The following is a 21,737-nucleotide window of genomic DNA, read 5'->3' on the forward strand; positions in this document are numbered from 1 at the left end:
GGTAAACTACTCACGCTTCATCGGAGAGGCAATGGTGTTGATGTAGAAGCCCTCCGTGATCGATTCCCCCTCCGATAGATCGCCGGAAAAGGCCCCAAGATGGGATCTCACGGGTACAGAAGGTTGCGGTGGTGTCAAAGTGGTTTCGTGGCTCTCCCTGATGTTTCTAGGGTATAAGAGTATATATAGGCGAAAGAAGTACGTCAGTGGAGCTACGAGGGGCCCACGAGGGTGGGGGCGCGCTGATACATCTCCAACGTATCTATAATTTTTTATTGTTCCATGGTATTATATTATCTGTTTTGGATGTTTAATGGGCTTTAATAAACTCTTTTATATTATTTTTGGGACTAACCTATTAACCGAAGGCCCAGTGCAAATTGCTATTTTTTGCCTATTTCAGTGTTTCGCAGAAAAGGAATATCAAACGGAATCCAAACGAAACGAAACCTTCGCGAGGATCTTTTTTTGGAACAAACGCAATCCAGGAGACATGGAGTGGAAGTCAAGGAAGCAACGAGGCGGCCACGAGGTAGGAGGACGCGCCCCCCACCCTCGTGGGCCCCTCGTAGCTCCACCGACCTATTTCTTTTGCCTATATATACTCTTATACCCTGAAAACATCCAGGGGAGCCATGAAACCACTTTTCCACCGCCACAACCTTCTGTACCCGTGAGATCCCATCTTGGGGCCTTTTCCGGCGATCTGCCGGAGGGGGATTCGATCACGGAGGGCTTCTACATCAACACCATAGCCTCTCCAATGATGTGTGAGTAGTTTACCCCAGACCTTCGGGTCCGTAGTTATTAGCTAGACACTCTTTGGTTCTCAATACAAAGTTCTCCTCGATGTTCTTGGAGATCTATTCGATGTAATACTTTTTGCGGTGTGTTTGACGAGATCCGATGAATTGTGGGTTTATGATCAAGATTGTCTATGAACAATATTTGATTCTTCTCTGAATTCTCATATGCATGATTTGATATCTTTGCAAGTCTCTTTGAATTATCGATTTAGTTTGGCCTACTAGATTGATCTTTCTTGCAATGGGAGAAGTGCTTAGCTTTGGGTTCAATCTTGCGGTGTCCTTTCCCAGTGACAGTAGGGGCAGCAAGGCACGTATTGTATTGTTGCCATCGAGGATAAAAAGATGGGGTTTATATCATATTGCTTGAGTTTATCCCTCTACATCATGGCATCTTGCTTAATGCGTTACCCTGTTCTTATGAACTTAATACTCTAGATGCATGCTGGATAGCGGTCGATGTGTGGAGTAATAGTAGTAGATGCAGAATTGTTTCGGTCTACTTGACACGGACGTGATGCCTATGTTCATGATCATGCCTAGATATTCTCATAACTATGCGCTTTTCTATCAATTGCTCGGCAGTAATTTGTTCATCCACCATAATATATGTTATCATGAGAGAAGCCACTAGTGAAACCTATGGCCCCCGGGTCTATTTCACAGCATATTAGTTTCCCGTCAACTAGCTATTTCTGTCGCCGTTTATTTGCAATCTTTACTTTCCAATCTATACAACAAAAATACCAAAAATATTTATCTTATTATCTTTATCATATCTCACTTTTGCAAGTGGCCGTGAAGGGATTGACAACCCCTTTATCGTGTTGGTTGCATGGTTCTTGATTGTTTGTGTAGGTACTAGGCGATTTGCGTGTAGTCTCCTACTGGATTGATACCTTGGTTCTCAAAAACTGAGGGAAATACTTACGCTACTTTGCTGCATCACCCTTTCCTCTTCAAGGGAAAACCAACGCATGCTCAAGAGGTAGCAAGAAGGATTTCTGGCACCGTTGTCGGGGAGATCTACGCTCAAGTCAAGACATACCAAGTACCCATCACAAACTCTTCTCCCTCGCATTACATTATTTTCCATTTGCCTCCCATTTTCCTCTCCCCCACTTCACCTTTGCCTTTTCTTCGCCTTCTTCCCGTATGTCTTTTTCTTTGTGTTTCCATGTGCCTTCTACTTGCTTGCATCTTTGCTTGCTAAAAATCTATTGATATGGATCCACTTAAAGTGTTCTACTTGGATCATCTTCGATCTATATGTGCTCGTGCTGAAACCCCAACTAGTTTAGTTGAGGGAAAATCTTTAGATGAGCATGCTCATTTTGTGCGACATCGTTTGTCTGAAAAGGGGAAGCTCTTATGGTATCAAATAAATAGTTTGCTATGCTATGCTTGGAATCTTTGTGAAATTTATGATTTTACTTGTTGCTCTAAGAACCCTAAGAAACACCTTCCCTACCTATGTGAGTTTAATGATAATGAAATCTTATCTTCTTATGGAAAGGGTGTTTATAGTTACTATGATATCAAACAAATTGAAGAATTTGTCGTTTTTAAGGGTGCTCATGAAGTTGCTTCTTTGATTGAAAAGTATGATATTACTCTCTACAAATCTGAAAATTCCGACATACTTAAATATTGCTATGAAAACTATGCTCATAATGCCTATGTTAAGGAATTTATTGAGACAATGACCGTTGCTTTGGAAGAAAATAATGATATGCACGAATCTATAGATAATTATGATTCCGATGATTTGATTGAAGTATCCCTTGATGAACATGATGCTTGCTATTCTTATGGCCATGATGCCAATATTTATGGAGATGAATTTACTATAGTTCCTTATGTTAAACATGAGATTATTGCTATTGCACCCATACTTGATAGTTCCTTGAATCAAAAGCATGATTGCAATGATGTTACTATAAATTCTCTTGCTGTCAATTGTGCTAATAATATGCAAAACCCTAAGCTTGGGGATGCTAGTTTTGCTATCTCTACTACTTGTTGCAATGATCATGATTGGGGTGATTCTTCTTACAATCTTGAAAAATTATTTAAGCCCCATGATAATTATGAGATTGATAATAATGTTTGAAATAATACTGAAAGATGGGACTGGAGATGAGTCAACTTTAGTTAAAAGGCGTCCCAATGATTCGGAGTTTTTAGATCTTGAAGCAAAAATTAATAAAAGTGCGATTGAAGAGGTCAAAACTTTACATAGCAATGAACCCACTATTTTGGATTTCAAGGATTTAATTATTATAATTGCTCTTTGATACATTGTATTTCCTTGTTGCAATCCGTGTTAAATTCTCCACATGCTTATAATCAAAATAAAGCTTTTACAAAACATATCGTTGATGCTTTAATGCAATCTTATGAAGAAAAACTCGAATTAGAAGTTTCTATTCCTAGAAAACGTTATGATGAATGAGAACCTACTATTAAAATTAAGATTAAAGATCATGAACGCTATGCTTTATGTGATTTGGGTGCTAGTGTTTCCACGATTCCAAAAACTTTGTGTGATGTATTAGGTTTCCGTGAATTTGATGATTGTTCTTTAAATTTGCACCTTGCGGATTCCACCATTAAGAAACTATGGGAAGGATTAATAATGTTCTTATTGTTGCAAATAGGAATTATGTGCCCGTAGATTTCATTGTTCTTGATATAGATTGCAATCCTCCATGTCCTATTATTCTTGGTAGACCCTTCCTTAGAACGATTGGTGCAATTACTGATATGAAAGAAGGAAATATTAGATTCCAATTTACATTAAGGAAAGGCATGGAACACTTTCCTAGGAAGAAAATTAAATTACATTATGAATCTATTATGAGAGCCACTTATGGATTGCATACCAAAGATGACAATACCTAGATCTATTCTTGTTTTTATGCCTAACTAGGGGCGTTAAACGATAGCGCTTGTTGGGAGGCAACCCAATTTTATTTTTGTTCCTTAATTTTTGTTCCTGTTTAGTAATAAATAATTCATCTAGCCTCTGTTTAGATGTGGTTTTATGTTTTAATAAGTGTTTGTGCCAAGTAGAACCTTTGGGAAGACTTGGGTGAAGTCTTTGCGATCTTGCTGTAAAAAACACAAACTTTAGCGCTCACGAGATTAGCTACCATTTTTTATTGGAGAGTGATTTTATGGTGATTCGTTTTGAATATGATTAATAGATAAATTCCTCACGTCCACCAATTTATTTCAGAATTTTTGGAGTTCCATAAGTATACGTTTGATACAGATTACTACAGACTGCTCTGTTTTTGACAGATTCTGTTTTTCGTCTGTTGTTTGCTTATTTGATGAATCTATGGCTAGTATCGGGGCGTATGAACCATAAAGAAGTTGGAATACAGTAGGTTTAACACCAATATAAATAAAGAATGAGTTCATTACAGTAACTTAAAGTGGTGGTTTGTTTTCTTACACTAACGGAGCTCATCAGATATTCTGTTTAAGTTTTGTGTTGTGAAGTTTTCAAGTTTTTGGGTAAAGATTTGATGGATTTCGGAATAAGGAGTGGCAAGAGCCTAAGCTTGGGGATGCCCAAGGCACCCCAAGGTAAAATTCAAGGATAACCAAAAGCCTAAGCTTGGGGATGCCCCGGAAGACATCCCCTCTTTCGTCTTCGTCTATCGGTAACTTTACTTGAGGCTATATTTTTATTCACCACATGATATGTGTTTTGCTTGGAGCGTCTTGTATGATTTGAGTCCTTGATTTTTAGTTTACCACAATCATCCTTTCTGTACACACCTTTCTGGAGAGACACACATGAATCGGAATTTATTAGAATACTCTATGTGCTTCACTTATATCTTTTGAGCTAGACAATTTTGCTCTAGTACTTCATTTATATCTTTTTAGAGCACGGTGGTGGTTTTATTTTATAGAAATTATTGATCTCTAATGCTTCACTTATATTATTTTGAGAGTCTTTTAGAACAGCATGATAATTTGCTTTTGGTTATGAATTTAGTCCTAATATGATAGGCATCCAAGATGGGTATAATAAAAACTTTCATATAAAGTGCATTGAATACTATGAGAAGTTTGATTCGTTATGATTGTTTTGAGATATGAAGATGCATGGTGATATTAGAGTCATGCTAGTTGAGTAATTGTGAATTTGAGAGATACTTGTGTTAAAGTTTGTGATTCCCATAGCATGCACGTATGGTGAACCGCTATGTGATGAAGTCGGAGCATGATTTATTTATTGATTATCTTCCTTATGAGTGGAGGTCGGGGACGAGCGATGGTCTTTTCCTACCAATCTTTCCCCCTAGGAGCATGCGCGTAGTACTTTTTTTCGATAACTAATAGATTTTTGCAATAAGTATGTGGGTTCTTTATGACTAATGTTGAGTCCATGGATTATACACACTCTCACCCTTCCACCGTTGCTAGCCTCTCTAATACCGCGCAACTCTCGCTGGTATCATACACCCACCATATAACTTCCTCAAAACAGCCACCATACCTACCTATTTTGGCATTTCCATAGCCATTCCGAGATATACTGCCATGCAACTTTCCACCGTTCAGTTTATTATGACACGCTCCATCATTGTCATATTGCTTTGCATGATCATGTAGTTGACATCGTATTTGTGGCAAAGCCACCTTCATAATTCTTTCATACATGTCACTCTTGATTCATTGCACATCCCGGTACACCGCCGGAGGCATTCATATAGACTCATATTTTGTTCTAAGTATCGAGTTGTAATTCCTGAGTTGTAAGTAAATAAAAGTGTGATGATCATCATTATTAGAGCATTGTCCTATGTGAGGAAAGGATGATGGAGACTATGATTCCCCCACAAGTCGGGATGAGACTCCAGACGAAAAAAAAGAAAAAAAGAGGCCATAAAAAAAGAGAAAAGGCCCAAGAAAAAAATGAGAGAAAAAGAGATAAGGGACAATGCTACTATCCTTTTACCACACTTGTGCTTCAAAGTAGCACCATGATCTTCATGATAGAGAGTCTTCTATGATATCATTTTCATATACTAGTGGGAATTTTCATTATAGAACTTGGCTTGTATATTCCAATGATGGGCTTCCTCAAATTGCCCTAGGTCTTCGTGAGCAAGCGAGTTGGATGCACACCCACTTAGTTTCTTTTTGAGCTTTCATACACTTATAGCTCTAAGTGCATCCGTTGCATGGCAATCCCTACTCACTCACATTGATATCTATTGATGGGCATCTCCATAGCCCGTTGATACGCCTAGTTGATGTGAGACTATCTTCTCCTTTTTGTCTTCTCCACAACCACCAATCTATTCCACCTATAGTGCTATGTCCATGGCTCACGCTCATGTATTGCGTGAAAGTTGAAAAAGTTTGAGAACATCAAAAGTATGAAACAATTGCTTGGCTTGTCATCGGGGTTGTGCATGATTAAATACTTTGTGTGATGAAGATAGAGCATAGCCAGACTATATGATTTTTTAGGGATAACTTTCTTTGGCCATGTTATTTTGAGAAGACATAATTGCTTAGTTAGTATGCTTGAAATATTATTGTTTTTATGTCAATATTAAACTTTTGTATTGAATCTTTCGGATCTGAACATTCATGCCACAATAAAGAAAATTACATTGAAAATTATGTTAGGTAGCATTCCACATCAAAAATTCTGTTTTTATCATTTACCTACTCGAGGACGAGCATGAAATAAGCTTGAGGATGCTTGATACGTCTCCAACGTATCTATAATTTTTTATTGTTCCATGCTATTATATTATCAGTTTTGGATGTTTAATGGGATTTAATATACTCTTTTATATTATTTTTGGGACTAACCTATTAACCGAAGGCCCAGTGCAAATTGCTGTTTTTTGCCTATTTCAGTGTTTCGCAGAAAAGGAATATCAAACGGAATCCAAACGGAATGAAACCTTCGCGACAATCATTTTTGGAACAAACGCAATCCAGGAGACTTGGAGTGGAAGTCAAGGAAGCAACAAGGTGGCCACGAGGCAGGAGGGCGCGCCTAGGGGGGTAGGCACGCCCCCACCCTCGTGGGCCCCTCGTAGCTCCACCGACCTATTTCTTTTGCCCATATATATACTCTTATACCCTGAAAACATCCAGGGGAGCCACGAAACCACTTTTCCACCGCCGCAACCTTCTGTACCGGTGAGATCCCATCTTGGAACCTTTTCCAGCGATCTGCCGGAGGGGATTCGATCACGGAGGGCTTCTACATCAACACCATAGCCTCTCCGATGATGTGTGAGTAGTTTACCACAGACCTTCGGGTCCATAGTTATTAGCTAGATGGCTTCTTCTCTCTCTTTGGTTCTCAATACAAAGTTCTCCTCGATGTTCTTGGAGATCTATCCGATGTAATACTTTTTGCGGTGTGTTTGTCGAGATACGATCAATTGTGGGTTTATGATCAAGATTATCTATGAACAATATTTGATTCTTCTCTGAATTCTCATATGCATGATTTGATATCTTTGCAAGTCTCTTCGAATTATCGATTTAGTTTGGCCTACTAGATTGATCTTTCTTGCAACGGGAGAAGTGCTTAGCTTTGGGTTCAATCTTGTGGTGTCCTTTCCAAGTGACAGTAGGGGCAGCAAGGCACGTATTGTATTGTTGCCATCGAGGATAAAAAGATGGGGTTTATATCATATTGCTTGAGTTTATCCCTCTACATCATGTCATCTTGCTTAATGCGTTACTCTGTTCTTATGAACTTAATACTCTAGATGCATGCTGGATAGTGGTCGATGTGTGGAGTAATAGTAGTAGATGCATAATTGTTTCGGTCTACTTGACACGGACGTGATGCCTATGTTCATGATCATGCCTAGATATTCTCATAACTATGCATTTTTCTATCAATTGCTCGGCAGTAATTTGTTCATCCACCGTAATATATCTTATCATGAGAGAAGCCACTAGTGAAACCTATGCCCCCGGGGTCTATTTCACAGCATATTAGTTTCCCGTCAACTAGCTATTTCTGTCGCCATTTATTTTGCAATCTTTACTTTCCAATCTATACAACAAAAATACCAAAAATATTTATCTTATTATCTTTATCAGATCTCACTTTTGCAAGTGGCCGTGAAGGGATTGACAACCCCTTTAGCGCGTTGGTTGCAAGGTTCTTGATTGTTTGTGCAGGTACTAGGCGACTTGCGTGTAGTCTCCTACTGGATTGATACCTTGGTTCTCAAAACTGAGGGAAATACTTACGCTACTTTGATGCATCATCCTTTCCTCTTCAAGGGAAAATCAACGCATGCTCAAGAGGTAGCATGCGCCTACCCCCCTGGGCGCGCCCTCCTACCTCGTGGCCTCCTCGTGGAGTTCCAGACTTCAACTCCAAGTCTTCTGGTTTGCTTTCGGTCCAATAAAGATCATCTCGAAGGACTCATTCCGTTTGGACCCCGTTTGGTATTCCTTTTCTGCAAAACTCTAAAATAGGCAAAAAACAGAAACTGGCACTGGGCCTCCAGTTAATAGGTTAGCCCCAAAAATAATATAAAAGAGCATATTAAAGGCCATTAAACATCCAAAACAGATAATATAATAGCATGGAACAATAAAAAATTATAGATACGTTGGAGACTTATCAAGCATCCCCAAGCTTAATTCCTGCTCGTCCTCGAGTAGGTAAATGATAAAAACAGAATTTTTGATGTGGAATGCTACCTAACATAATTATCAATGTAATTTTCTTTATTGTGGAATGAATGTTCAGATCCGAAAGATTCAAGACAAAAGTTTAATATTGACATAAAAATAATAATACTTCAAGCATACTAACAAAGCAATCATGTCTTCTCAAAATAACATGGCCAAAGAAAGTTATCCCTACAAAATCATATAGTCTCGCTATGCTCTATCTTCATCACACAAAGTATTTAAATCATGCACAACCCCGATGACAAGCCAAGCAATTGTTTCATACTTTTAATGTTCTCAAACTTTTTCAATCTTCACGCAATACATGAGCGTGAGCCATGGACATAGCACTATAGGTGGAATAGATTGGTGGTTGTGGAGAAGACAAAAAGGAGAAGATAGTCTCACATCAACTAGGCGTATCAATGGGCTATGGAGATGCCCATCAATAGATATCAATGTGAGTGAGTAGGGATTGCCATGCAACGGATGCACTAGAGCTATAAGTGTATGAAAGCTCAACAAAAGAAACTAAGTGGGTGTGCATCCAACTCACTTGCTCACGAAGACCTAGGGCAATTTGAGGAAGCCCATCATTGGAATATACAAGCCAAGTTCTATAATGAAAAATTCCCACTAGTATATGAAAATGATATCATAGGAGACTCTCTATCATGAAGATCATGGTGCTACTTTGAAGCACAAGTGCGGTAAGAGGATAGTAGCATTGTCCCTTCTCTCTTTTTCTCTCATCCTTTTTTTATTTGGGCCTTCTTTTTTTTTTATGGCCTCTTTTTTTTCTTTTCTCTCTTTTTTTCGTCCGGAGTCTCATCCCGACTTGTGGGGGAATCATAGTCTCCATCATCCTTTCCTCACATGGGACAATGCTCTAATAATGATGATCATCACACTTTTATTTACTTACAACTCAAGAATTACAACTCAAGAATTACAACTCGATACTTAGAACAAAATATGACTCTATATGAATGCCTCCGGCGGTGTACCGGGATGTGCAATGAATCAAGAGTGACATGTATGAAAGAATTATGAAGGTGGCTTTGCCACAAATACGATGTCAACTACATGATCATGCAAAGCAATATGACAATGATGGAGCGTGTCATAATAAACGGAATGGTGGAAAGTTGCATGGCAATATATCTTGGAATGGCTATGGAAATGCCATAATAGGTAGATATGGTGGCTGTTTTGAGGAAGGTATATGGTGGGTGTATGACACCGGCGAAAGTTGTGTGGTATTAGAGAGGCTAGCAATGGTGGAAGGGTGAGAGTGTGTATAATCCATGGACTCAACATTAGTCATAAAGAACCCACATACTTATTGCAAAAATCTATTAGTTATCGAAACGAAGTACTACGCGCATGCTCCTAGGGGGATAGATTGGTAGGAAAAGACCATCGCTCGTCCCCGACCTCCACTCATAAGGAATACAATCAATAAATAAATCATGCTCCGACTTCATCACATAACGGTTCACCATACGTGCATGCTATGGGAATCAAAAACTTTAACACAAGTATCTCTCAAATTCACAATTACTCAACTAGCATGACTCTAATATCACCATCTTCATATCTCAAAACAATCATAAAGAATCAAACTTCTCATAGTATTCAATGCACTTTATATGAAAGTTTTTATTATACCCATCTTGGATGCCTATCATATTAGGACTAAATTCATAACCAAAAGCAAATTACCATGCTGTTCTAAAAGACTCTCAAAATAATATAAGTGAAGCATGAGAGACCAATAATTTCTATAAAATAAAACCACCACCGTGCTCTAAAAAGATATAAGTGAAGTACTAGAGCAAAATTGTCTAGCTCAAAAGATATAAGTGAAGCACATAGAGTATTCTAATAAATTCCGATTCATGTGTCTCTCTCCAAAAAGGTGTGTACAGAAAGTATGATTGTGGTAAACTAAAAATCAAGGACTCAAATCATACAAGACGCTCCAAGCAAAACACATATCATGTGGTGAATAAAAATATAGCCTCAAGTAAAGTTACCGATAGACGAAGACGAAAGAGGGGATGCCTTCCAGGGCATCCCCAAGCTTAGGATTTTGGTTGTCCTTGAATTTTACCTTGGGGTGCCTTGGGAATCCCCAAGCTTAGGCTCTTGCCACTCCTTTTTCCAAAATCCATCAAATCTTTACCCAAAAACTTGAAAACTTCACAACACAAAACTTCAACAGAAAATCTCATGAGCTCCGTTAGTATAAGAAAATAAACCACCACTTTAAGTTACTGTAATGAACTCATTCTTTATTTATATTGGTGTTAAACCTACTGTATTCCAACTTCTCTATGGTTCATACCCCCCGATACTACTCATAGATTCATCAAAATAAGCAAACAACACACGAAAAACAGAATCTGTCAAAACAGAACAGTCTGTAGCAATCTGTATCATTCGAATACTTATGTAACTCCAAAAATTCTGAAATAAATTCGTGGACGTGAGGAATTTGTCTATTAATCATTTGCAAAAATAATCAACCTAAAAGCACTCTCCAGTAAATATGACAGCTAATCTCGTGAGCGCAAAAGTTTCTGTTTTTTACAGCAAGATCGCAAAGACTTCACTCATGTCTTCCCAAAGGTTCTACTTGGCACAAACACTAATTAAACATAAAACCACATCTAAACAGAAGCTAGATGAATTATTTATTACTAAACAGGAACAAAAAGCAAAGAACAAAAATAAAATTGGGTTGCCTCCCAACAAGCGCTATCGTTTAATGCCCCTAGCTAGGCATTGATAATTTGAATGATGCTCACATGAAAGATAGCAATTGAAACACAAAGAGAGCATCATAAAACACGTGACAAACAATATAAGTCTAACATGCTTCCTATGCATAGGAATTTTATAGGAAAACAAATTAGCAAGGCAAGCAAGATCTAGCATATGCAAGGAATAAGAAAGAAACGATAGCAATCTCAACATGAAGAGAGGTAATTTAGTAACATGCAAATTTCTACAACCATATTTTCCTCTCTCATAATAATTATATGTAGGATCATAAGAAAATTCAACAATATAGCTATCACATAACATATTCTCAACACGATCCACATGCATGCGAAGTTGACACTCTTCCAAAATAGTGGGATTAGCATTAACTAAAGTCATGACCTGTCCAAACCCACTTTTATCAAAAATTTCATAAGATTGAACATTCTCCAAATATGTGGGATCTAAAGTTGACACTCTTCCTAACTCACTTTCAATATTATTGCAAACACTATTATCAATCTCATATTCATCATGGGGCTTAAATAAATTTTCAAGATCATAAGAAGAATCACCCCAATCATGATCATTGCACCAAAAAGTGGACATAACAAAACTAGCATCCCCAAGCTTAGGGTTTTGCATATCATTAGCATAATTGACATTAATGGAATTTATAATAACATCGTTGCAATCATGCTTTTCATTCAAGGCACTATCACGAATCACTTTATAATTTTCTTCTTTCAACACTCCATCACAATTTTCAAATTCACGAATTTCAAGCAAAACCTCATAAAGATAATCTAGTGCACTCAACTCCCTAGCAATTGGTTCATCATAATTGGATCTCTTAAAAAGATTAGCAAGTGGATGAGGATCCATAAACTTGTAGCAAGCGAAGATGCAAGCAAAAAGAAGGCACATGGTAACACAAGCAAACAAAAGATAGAACGGAAGAAGGGCGAAGAAAAGGCAAAGGTTTTCGAAAATCGTTTTAGAAGTGGGGGAGAGGAAAACGAGAGGCGAATGGCAAATAATGTAATGCGAGGGAGAAGAGTTTATGATGGGTACTTGGTGTGTCTTGACTTGGCGTAGATCTCCCCGGCAACGGCGCCAGAAATCCTTCTTGCTACCTCTTGAGCATGCGTTGGTTTTCCCTTGAAGAGGAAAGGGTGATGCAGCAAAGTAGCGTAAGTATTTCCCTCAGTTTTGAGAACCAAGGTATCAATCCAGTAGGAGACAACGCACAAGTCACCTAGTACCTGCACAAACAATCAAGAACCTTGCAACCAATGCGATAAAGGGGTTGTCAATCCCTTCACGGTCACTCGCAAAAGTGAGATCTAATAGAGATAGTAAAGTAAATATTTTTGGTATTTTTGTTGTATAGATTGAAAAGTAAAGATTGCAAAATAGTAAACAAGATGCGATGTAAATAAAAGAGATGCAATATAATAGGAAAGAGACCCGGGCGCCATAGGTTTCACTAGTGGCTTCTCTCAAGATAGCATGCATTACAGTGGGTGAACAAATTACTGCCGAGCAATTGATAGAAAAGCGCATAGTTATGAAGATATCTAAGGCAATGATCATGAATATAGGCATCACGTCCGTGTCAAGTAGACCGAAATGATTCTGCATCTACTACTATTACTCCACACATCGACCGCTATCCAGCATGCATCTAGAGTATTAAGTTCATAAGAACAGAGTAACGCATTAAGCAAGATGAAATGATGTAGAGGGATAAACTGAAGCAATATGATATAAACCTCATCTTTTTATCCTCGATGGCAACAATACAATACGTGTCTTGCTACCCCTACTGTCACTGGGAAAGGACACCGCAAGATTGAACCCAAATCTAAGCACTTCTCCCATTGCAAGAAAGATCAATCTACTAGGCCAAACTAAACCGATAATTCAAAGAGACTTGCAAAGATATCAAATCATGCATATAAGAATTTAGAGAAGAACCAAATGATATTCATAGATAAACTTGTTCATAAATCCACAATTCATCGGATCTCGGCAAACACACCGCAAAAGAGTATTACATCGAATAGATCTCCAAGAACATCGAGGAGAACTTTGTATTGAGAATCAAAGAGAGAAAATAAGCCATCTAGCTAATAACTATGGACCCGAAGGTCTGTGGTAAACTACTCACGCTTCATCGGAGAGGCAATGGTGTTGATGTAGAAGCCCTCCGTGATCGATTCCCCCTCCGGCAGATCGCCGGAAAAGGCCCCAAGATGGGATCTCATGGGTACAGAAGGTTGCGGCGGTGGAAAAGTGGTTTCGTGGCTCTTCCTGATGTTTCTAGGGTATAAGAGTATATATAGGCGAAAGAAGTACGTCGGTGGAGCTACGAGGGGCCCACGAGTGTGGGGGGCGCGCCTACGCCCCCGGGCGCGCCCTCCTGCCTCGTGGCCTCCTAGTGGAGTTCCAGACTTTAACTCCAAGTCTTCTGGTTTGCTTTCGGTCCAAGAAAGATCACCGCGAAGGTTTAATTTCGTTTGGACTCTGTTTGGTATTCCTTTTCTGCAAAACTCTAAAATAGGCAAAAAAAAGCAGAAACTGGCACCGGGCCTTCGGTTAATAGGTTAGTCCCAAAAATAATATAAAAGAGCATATTAAAGCCCATTAAACATCCAAAAAAGATAATATAATAGCATGGAACAATAAAAAATTATAGATACGTTGGAGACGTATCAGTACACATCATCCATCATGATGTGTATGTGCACGTGAGAGTTAGCACAAGATAAGCATAGCTCAAAGAAATTTGATGTGTGGTATAAGAACATGTCATCCATCATGAAAGAATAATTGTTATGTATGACATGATGGGGACACAAATTGAGCAAACAAGTATATGGCACATCAATGGCATTTCCATTCATGGGGAGCATATGGTGCACATAATTATTGGGATGATGCAATGGATGGGATGGATCAAAATCTCCTAACATGTATGAGGAAACTATGGGGGTCTCCTCATTAGCAATATCAGAATCATAATATGGAGAAGTGGAACAATATCCAAAACAATGCATATCCGAAGCTAGGTGGTCATGGCATGGCATATGAGATAAATGATGCAAAGGGAGCATATCAATATCATCACAAGAAAAACAAATGCCAATAACCATGGGCTTGTCATCTATGCAATAAGTGCAAATTGGGTTTATTTGAATGGCATATGCATAGTTACTACGAAGAGATTGCAAATATGACATATGATTGATCTCATGCATAGCATATGACAAGTCAAGCGGATTGTCAAACATGATGTGACCTAAAGAATTCTCACAAGAAATCCAATGTAACATGGCATCACAACTAGGCAACTCAACATGATCATCATCATATTCATCATAAATTGGTAAGTCAAGACATGAGGAAGTCGCACTAGCATGAAGCATGGAAATAGGTTGATCAACATCATGCAAGCAATCAATGTCAAGAATGTCCACTAGTGGGACTAGAGCATCACCTTCACCTATGTTACCTTTGTCATTCCACTCAAGTGGTGTAGGTGAGGTGGGAAAGACCAAATGGTGGTCATCTTCATCTTGATGGAACCATGTGGGGGTGCATCATATTCCAGCATGGCCATCGTCTTGTCCAAAGGGAGGACGTAGTCGTCGCGAATCGGCACGTCATCATATATGGGACCTAGCACCAAATGAGAAGACACAATAGAGGTAGAGGTCAAGTTGTTAGAAATGCAAATGGCCTCACGAGACCTATCAGCTATCTCACTCTCTCTATGTGGTGGCTCACTCACTCCCTCAAGGTGCACTCAATCTCACGTATGGTGTAGTCACTCATCTCACTCAAGTGGTGGGGGTTGTGGCTCTCCTCACATGGGAATCGTGGCAACTCATCATATATGGGGCTAGTGGTGAAGTCATTCTCACTCTCAATATGGTGGTACAAGTCACTCAAGTCATCATACATCGTCGTGGTCGAAGGGAAAATCCCATGCTCAACCAACTCATCACCGTCGCTGTGGATGAAGGACAAAGATGGCACATCATCGCTCTCCTCCATGACCGAAGGGAAAATCCCATGCTCGATCATCTCATCGTCGTCGCCGTGGATGAAGGCCGAAGATGGCACATCATCACTCTCGCCTCCTAAGATGGAAGCATCATCCTTGCTCGCCACCTTGTCATTCGCCTCCAAAGCATGTTCCTTGAGAGGCTCCGTTGTCATAGTCGTCGCCGCACCGTCTTGAAAAAGAGTCGAAGTAGACTCGGCACCATCAATGCCACAAAGAGGGATGGCGGTGAAGTCGAACTTGGGAGCATCGTCTTGGATCTCGTCGGGCTTGGACATCATCGTGGTACTAGCCTCATGCTCGCCGTGTTGGAGCTTGGTCTTCGAGAAGTGTGCTTGGGGTCAAGAAGCCTTGGCCTTTATGAGTTCTTGTTCCGCCTTGAGAGCACCAATGTAGTTGTCGTCGAGGGACTTGTAGTTCTCGAGGAAGATAGTCTTGGAGATGTCGTTGTTCAATCCCATCATGAAGTGAAACTTCATCCAAATGGGGTCTTCCACACCGGCTCGTCGCAAGACTTTCTTCATCTCCTTGAAGTACTCGTCGATGGACTTGGATCCTTGGATGGTGTTCTCCAATTGGCATTGAAGTTGTTCCGTATAGGTGGAAGGAAAAAACTCTCGCCGCATAGCTTTGTTCGTCTTGGTCCAACTCATGTCGAAGTTCGTCGAAGGTGTGTGAAGCCACCAAATCAATGCGTAGTCGTGGAAGGTACTTGTGGCGCACTTCACTTGATCTTCGGAAGGGACTTGATGTAGCTTGAGGTAGTCGTCCATCTTGCGCTCCCACTCGAGATACTCCTCGGGGTCTTGAGTCCCATAGAAAGGAAGCTCGTGGTCGGTGTCGAGGTCGTAGTAGCTCGTGGAAGTCGCGGACTTGAGCTTGGGGAGCTTCTCTTGAGCGTAGTCTTGGGGTGCTTGTTGGCGAAGATGCCGCATGTCCAAAGGCGAAGATGCCTTGAAGTTGCTTGGCGAAGATGCCAAGGTAGATGGTGAAGTCATTGAGCGGTTGTTGGTGTTGAGCTATTGACCTTCACGTACTTGTCGTTGATGGTGTCGATGCCGATGTGACCTTGCTGGAGATGGTAGCTCGGAAGCATGTGCACTTGAGCGTCTTCTCGAAGATGAGGAAGATCTATGAGGGCTTTGATCTCCTCCATTTGAGCTTGCATCTTGGCGTCGATGAAGTTTTTCGTGGCATCGAACTCGTCGTTGTTGTTGTAGACCGAAGGAGGTATGCTTTGCCTATTCATCACAAGACTCGAGCAAAGGTGAGTAGGAAATGAGATAAACAATACCAAGCTACCTTTTCCCAAAGTTGAGGATGTATCCCGTTTCACTCAATGTGAGATGAAAGAATAGTGGAATTGGTACCGGACTTGCTCACTCACACCTACAAAGTAAAGCTTCTCGAGTGGCTTGGTTAGGACAAGTGGCACAAAATTTTGATGCAAAATGTTAGCAAGCGTCAATAATGTTGAAAGAGATTCACAAATTCGCAAGTGAAACAAGTAGACCAATAGCAATGAATGGCACACGGAAACGCACACACGGATAGATAAATGGGGTCGTGCAACCAAGGAGTGAGCACAAAATGTGGAATCCATGGAAAATGCTCGTGTTGCACAACTCAAGAGAGACGCTAGCACGATTGCTCAATAGGCGGACACGACACTTGTGCACAACCTATAAGATGCAAAATGGATAAACTTTCTATCCCAAGTATGCTATTATGTATGGTTCCCGGTGTTTCGCACACGATGATCCAAGATGATCAATATGGTAGTATGATATGCAATGTGGTGATGCTATGGCTATTGCTTACAAGCTCTTTGTTTTCTCTTTGCTTAAAAGCTTATTCTCTTTTTTTTATGGCCACTATGCGAAATGCACAAACCAAGATAGCAATTGTGTATATGCGGGAACAATCTTATGACACAAGAGATGATATGATGATACCAAGATGATCTGGTATGTATGCAATGGGAGGTGCGGATCACTAATGTGCACAAGTAACGTTGCCGGCAATACTCAAATGGCTAGCCTCGATAGGCAAGTGACCAAAATGGCTAGGGGTTAACAAAGCAATGGCAAGAATGAATGTACAATGACGGGATACCACGATACCAAGATGATATAGAGGTTACCGTTCTTGCTTACGGTTAGGTTGTCAAAAAGGTGAAGTGGTCAATGTCGATGACAACCTCATGGCGATGATGAGTGGCGGTGTTCTCGATGTAGAACCGTTCCTAATTAGCCGAAACACCTTAGGAAATGGAAAAACCGTGAACTCTCAAATGTCAGATGTCAAATGGTGGTAGCAGAATGCGATGGTGGTTCCGGAGTTGACAATGCGGAAGTGGTGGTGGTGGTTGATGAAGAAGCAACCGTCCCTAAGTAGCCGAAACACCTTAGGAGACTCAAGTCACCACTCAAGCAACCACAAATGCTATATGGATCAAAATGGGTTAGGTTGCGGAGAGCTATGGTGGTTTTGCGGATGATATGGTGGATGGCCTAGGCAAAGATGGCAAAATATCAAAACATTTATGGAGTCAAATGATGTTGGAACATATCTAGATGGATGGGGAATGTCAATAGCTACTCAACGAGCTAAAGAACGTCAAAATCGGACTCCGGATGTGAAAGATATGGCCAAAACAAGAAATCAGTCGAAGCAGTTTTTGAACTAGCGGACAGTCGGTCCTGGGTAGCGGACAGTCCAGTCTTCATCCGAAAACCTTCTGATTCGAGCGGACAGTCCGGTGTTGGGAGCGGACAGTCCGGTCCAAAAGCGATTTTGGTCCTGATGCCAGCGGATAGTCCGCTACGGGGGTGCGGACAGTCCGGTGCGGGCTGTGAAAGGATGAACTCGAATTTTTTGGGCAGAAATGGATAATTTTAGGGTCAAAATTGAGGAGATTTCGTGGATGAAAGGTGGGAAAACTTGTGGGGAAGCTAGATCCACTCGAAACACAACGAATCCATGGATCAAAATCAACAAAACATCATCAAACCAATAAATCACAAAAAACATTGGGGCTATTTTTGGTGGGGATTTTCGGATTTTAGGACGAAATCAAGCAAAACAAGGCTAGAAAACAGTGGGGGGGACTCCAAATTCGTGATCAACGTGGCTCATGATACCAAGATGTTGTAGGGTGGAGACCCTAAGTGGAGATCTTTCACGAATTGAAGGGCAATCCACGAAGAACGCGAAGAACACGAAGAACAAGAGGGGAAATCACAAGAAGAAAACACTCAAGAACAAGTCCAATCACACATCCACTAGACTTACAATCACGCAAGATCCACAAAGGTACAAGAACAACAAAGGGAAAGATACAAGGTAAACTTCATCCCAAATCCAAAGGAGATGAGGTCTTGATGATCTAGATAGATCCTTCCCTCAAGGGGGGTCTTGAATCCCTTCTTCAATGGAGGCCTTGAACTCCATGGAGTCTTCTCCCTCAAGAGGAAACCCACAAGGGGAGATACATGAGCTAAGCTCTAATGTCTAGTTCTAATCTTAGCTAACCCTAAAAACAGAGAGGAGCACGGAATATATAGTCTAGGGGCGAAGGGGTATGGGGCCTCGGTGGTTACATGGGCTTTTTAGCCCGATTCGTAGCGAAACTGGGCGGACCGGATAGTCCGGTGGTAAGGACCGGACAGTCCGGTGAGGACATATGCAATTTCGGGTGCCACCGGACTATCCGCTGTGGGGGCCAGACTGTACGGTAGTGCAATTTCGGTGCGACCGGACTGTCCGCTGTGAGGACCGGACTGTCCGGTAGTGCAATTTCTGCACGCTTCCTTTTCTTCATCTTGACGCTTCCGGTCAGCTCTTGGGTCTTGGGGTTCTTCTCCTTGGCCTCCGGGAAGCTTCCTAACTGCTTGGTGGCGGTTGCCCTCGTACCTAATGATGCACAATGTTCCATGGTGAGGTAGCAACCACGTCCAATGGATATTCATGTAAATCTCGAATAGAAGCGGGTTCACCTGAAGTCTGGTAGGTCCACTTGGGGCTTGAGGTGCTATGAAGGTGTACAAGGAGATGACTGTAGGATGCTCCGCATCAGAGAGAGAAGAAAAAGGAAAGAAAAAACAAAGCCTAACACTAAAAGGAGTTTAGCCAACACCATTTCTAGGCATTGAACACATGATGATTAGATGTTACTGGGTATCCACTAGCGAAAGGAAACAACAAGCTTCTCTTTTATTCTGTACTGAAGTAGCGTCAGATCGTGCTTGTGGAAGTATCTCCAAGCTTGAATAGTTGGTTGTTGCTCTCTAAAAACTTTGCCATTTCTTTGTATCCATATATTCCAGCATCCCAAGATCACAATTTCTATACTAAAACTCTTTGGAAGGTGAGCAGTTGTCAATTCTGTTTCTTTAAAAATTGAAGTTCCACTCTTTTTATTGGGGATCAAAGTGTTTGAACATCGTTGTGCAAAGTTACAGTCCCACAACAAATAGAGTGGCATTTCTTCTGCATCTTGGCTGCAGTTTGGACAAAAGGGGTTTTCTAGATGCATGCCTTTTATTCTAAGGGCTCTTGTGTTAGCTCTGTTGTGTGCTATCAGTCAAAAAAAATCTTATGTTTTAGCTTGCTAGAGCTGCTCCAAGTGAGTTTGAATATTGGATGTCCTTCCTCTTCTTCTATCATATGTTTGTACATCTTCACGGAAGAGTAATTAGCTGCTTGCCCATTGCATAACCATTTATGTTCCTTTTTTTTGTTTAACAAAACTGAATATCTTATAACTTACTAAAATTCCCTACAACTAAATGTTGCTAGTTGAAATAATGTGGTTGGGTAGATGCTCCTTGTTCTTGTGCAATCTAATATTAAAATGAGTCGGATCATGTTACACCTAAACATAACAAAGGGACCAACAGGGACCAGGTCCGCATCTAAGCAGGTCGGCCCATTCCCATCCAGAGCACTACTACCATTTTGGAACAAAAAAAGGACCATAAATGGTTGGGTATATGGGAGGGCGGTGCGTTACATTCTACTAGACCATCCATATACTCTTTCTCGGAACCTGCAAAAGATTAAGGATGGAAACTTTCTCGCATTTGCTATTGGGCAAGTTGCCTGAAAATGAAATTTGGGTTAGCTGAATTTTGGAGAGCAGCCCAGGCAACGATGGAGACGCCACAACAAGGACTCGGACGGGAGACCTAGAGTCGGGGACGATGCGGCGGCGGTGCCACCGACGGAGGGGAGTCAAAGGCACGGCATCATGGCATGCGAGGGAAGAGGACACTAGCAACAGGTGGCGATCGCGTGGGAGGTAGGGACGGCTGTAACTGCAGGGTGGCGGCGACGAGGTGTCCAGGCAACGTCATGAACCAGATCCACCATCGGATTTGGTTTCGTGACATGATGGTCGTTGCTCGGGATGGAAGCTGTCGAGGAGCCACAATGCCCGCGATCTCTCACGCCTCTCACCCCGGGCCTTCTCCCTAGTGAGGCTGATCGCGATGGGATAGTGGTCGGCTGGGATTTGCTTGGTGGTGGTTGTCTAGGGTTTGATGTGGTGCGCACCGACCGACTGAACTCCAACTCATGGTGCACACTCGAGTTCCTCCTAATTTGTAGCGTGAAATTCAGCGGGCTTAAAATAGTAGGCTCACATAAGATATGCTCACGTTTTCAGCACTAGCCTTTTCTCATCGCAAATGTTATACACAAATCCTATTCCACGCATACACGTGGACGTGGGTACCAAGCAAATGCACATGTCACATCCCTATTTTCGGCGGGCCTAGTGCGGGCGAGACGCAGCCAACCAAAGGCACTTTATAAAATTTGCAAATACTTTCTAACATTTTGTGACATTTCTAAAAGTCCGTGTACATTTTTATAATTTTTAAATCATAGAAGTATTTTGGAAATATTTTTTATTTTTATGTTTGAAGGTTTATTCATTTTTCATGGAAGGTGACATTTCCCAATTTTCATGAACTTATTTTTCACATTTTCCATAAAACTTGTGAATTGCAGGAAAACCAGAAAAGAATAAAAAACGACACCTTGATGTGGGCCAACCCAAAGAGTCAGGTAAGGGTGCATGTTTGCTCCCTATTCTGCGTGTAATGCTTTTTTTTGTATTTGGATTTTTTGCTTCTCTTTTATGTTTTATTTGTTCGTCTCCATTTCTTTATTTATATTTATCACTGTTTTCCTTTTATTATTATTTTCATTTTGTTTTAAATTTAGATCTTAGAAGAAATATAAACATTTTTTCTATATATTATTTTTTTAAACATAGAACACTTTTCAAATGCACGTTGAATATTTTCTAAACACATGAGGAACATTTCGAATATATCTTAAATAGACATTGATTTTTCTAAATATATGTTGAACAAAGTTTTATACATGAT

The sequence above is a fragment of the Aegilops tauschii genome, chromosome 7 (assembly GCF_002575655.3).
Source record: "Aegilops tauschii subsp. strangulata cultivar AL8/78 chromosome 7, Aet v6.0, whole genome shotgun sequence".
In the NCBI taxonomy this organism is placed as follows: domain Eukaryota; kingdom Viridiplantae; phylum Streptophyta; class Magnoliopsida; order Poales; family Poaceae; genus Aegilops; species Aegilops tauschii.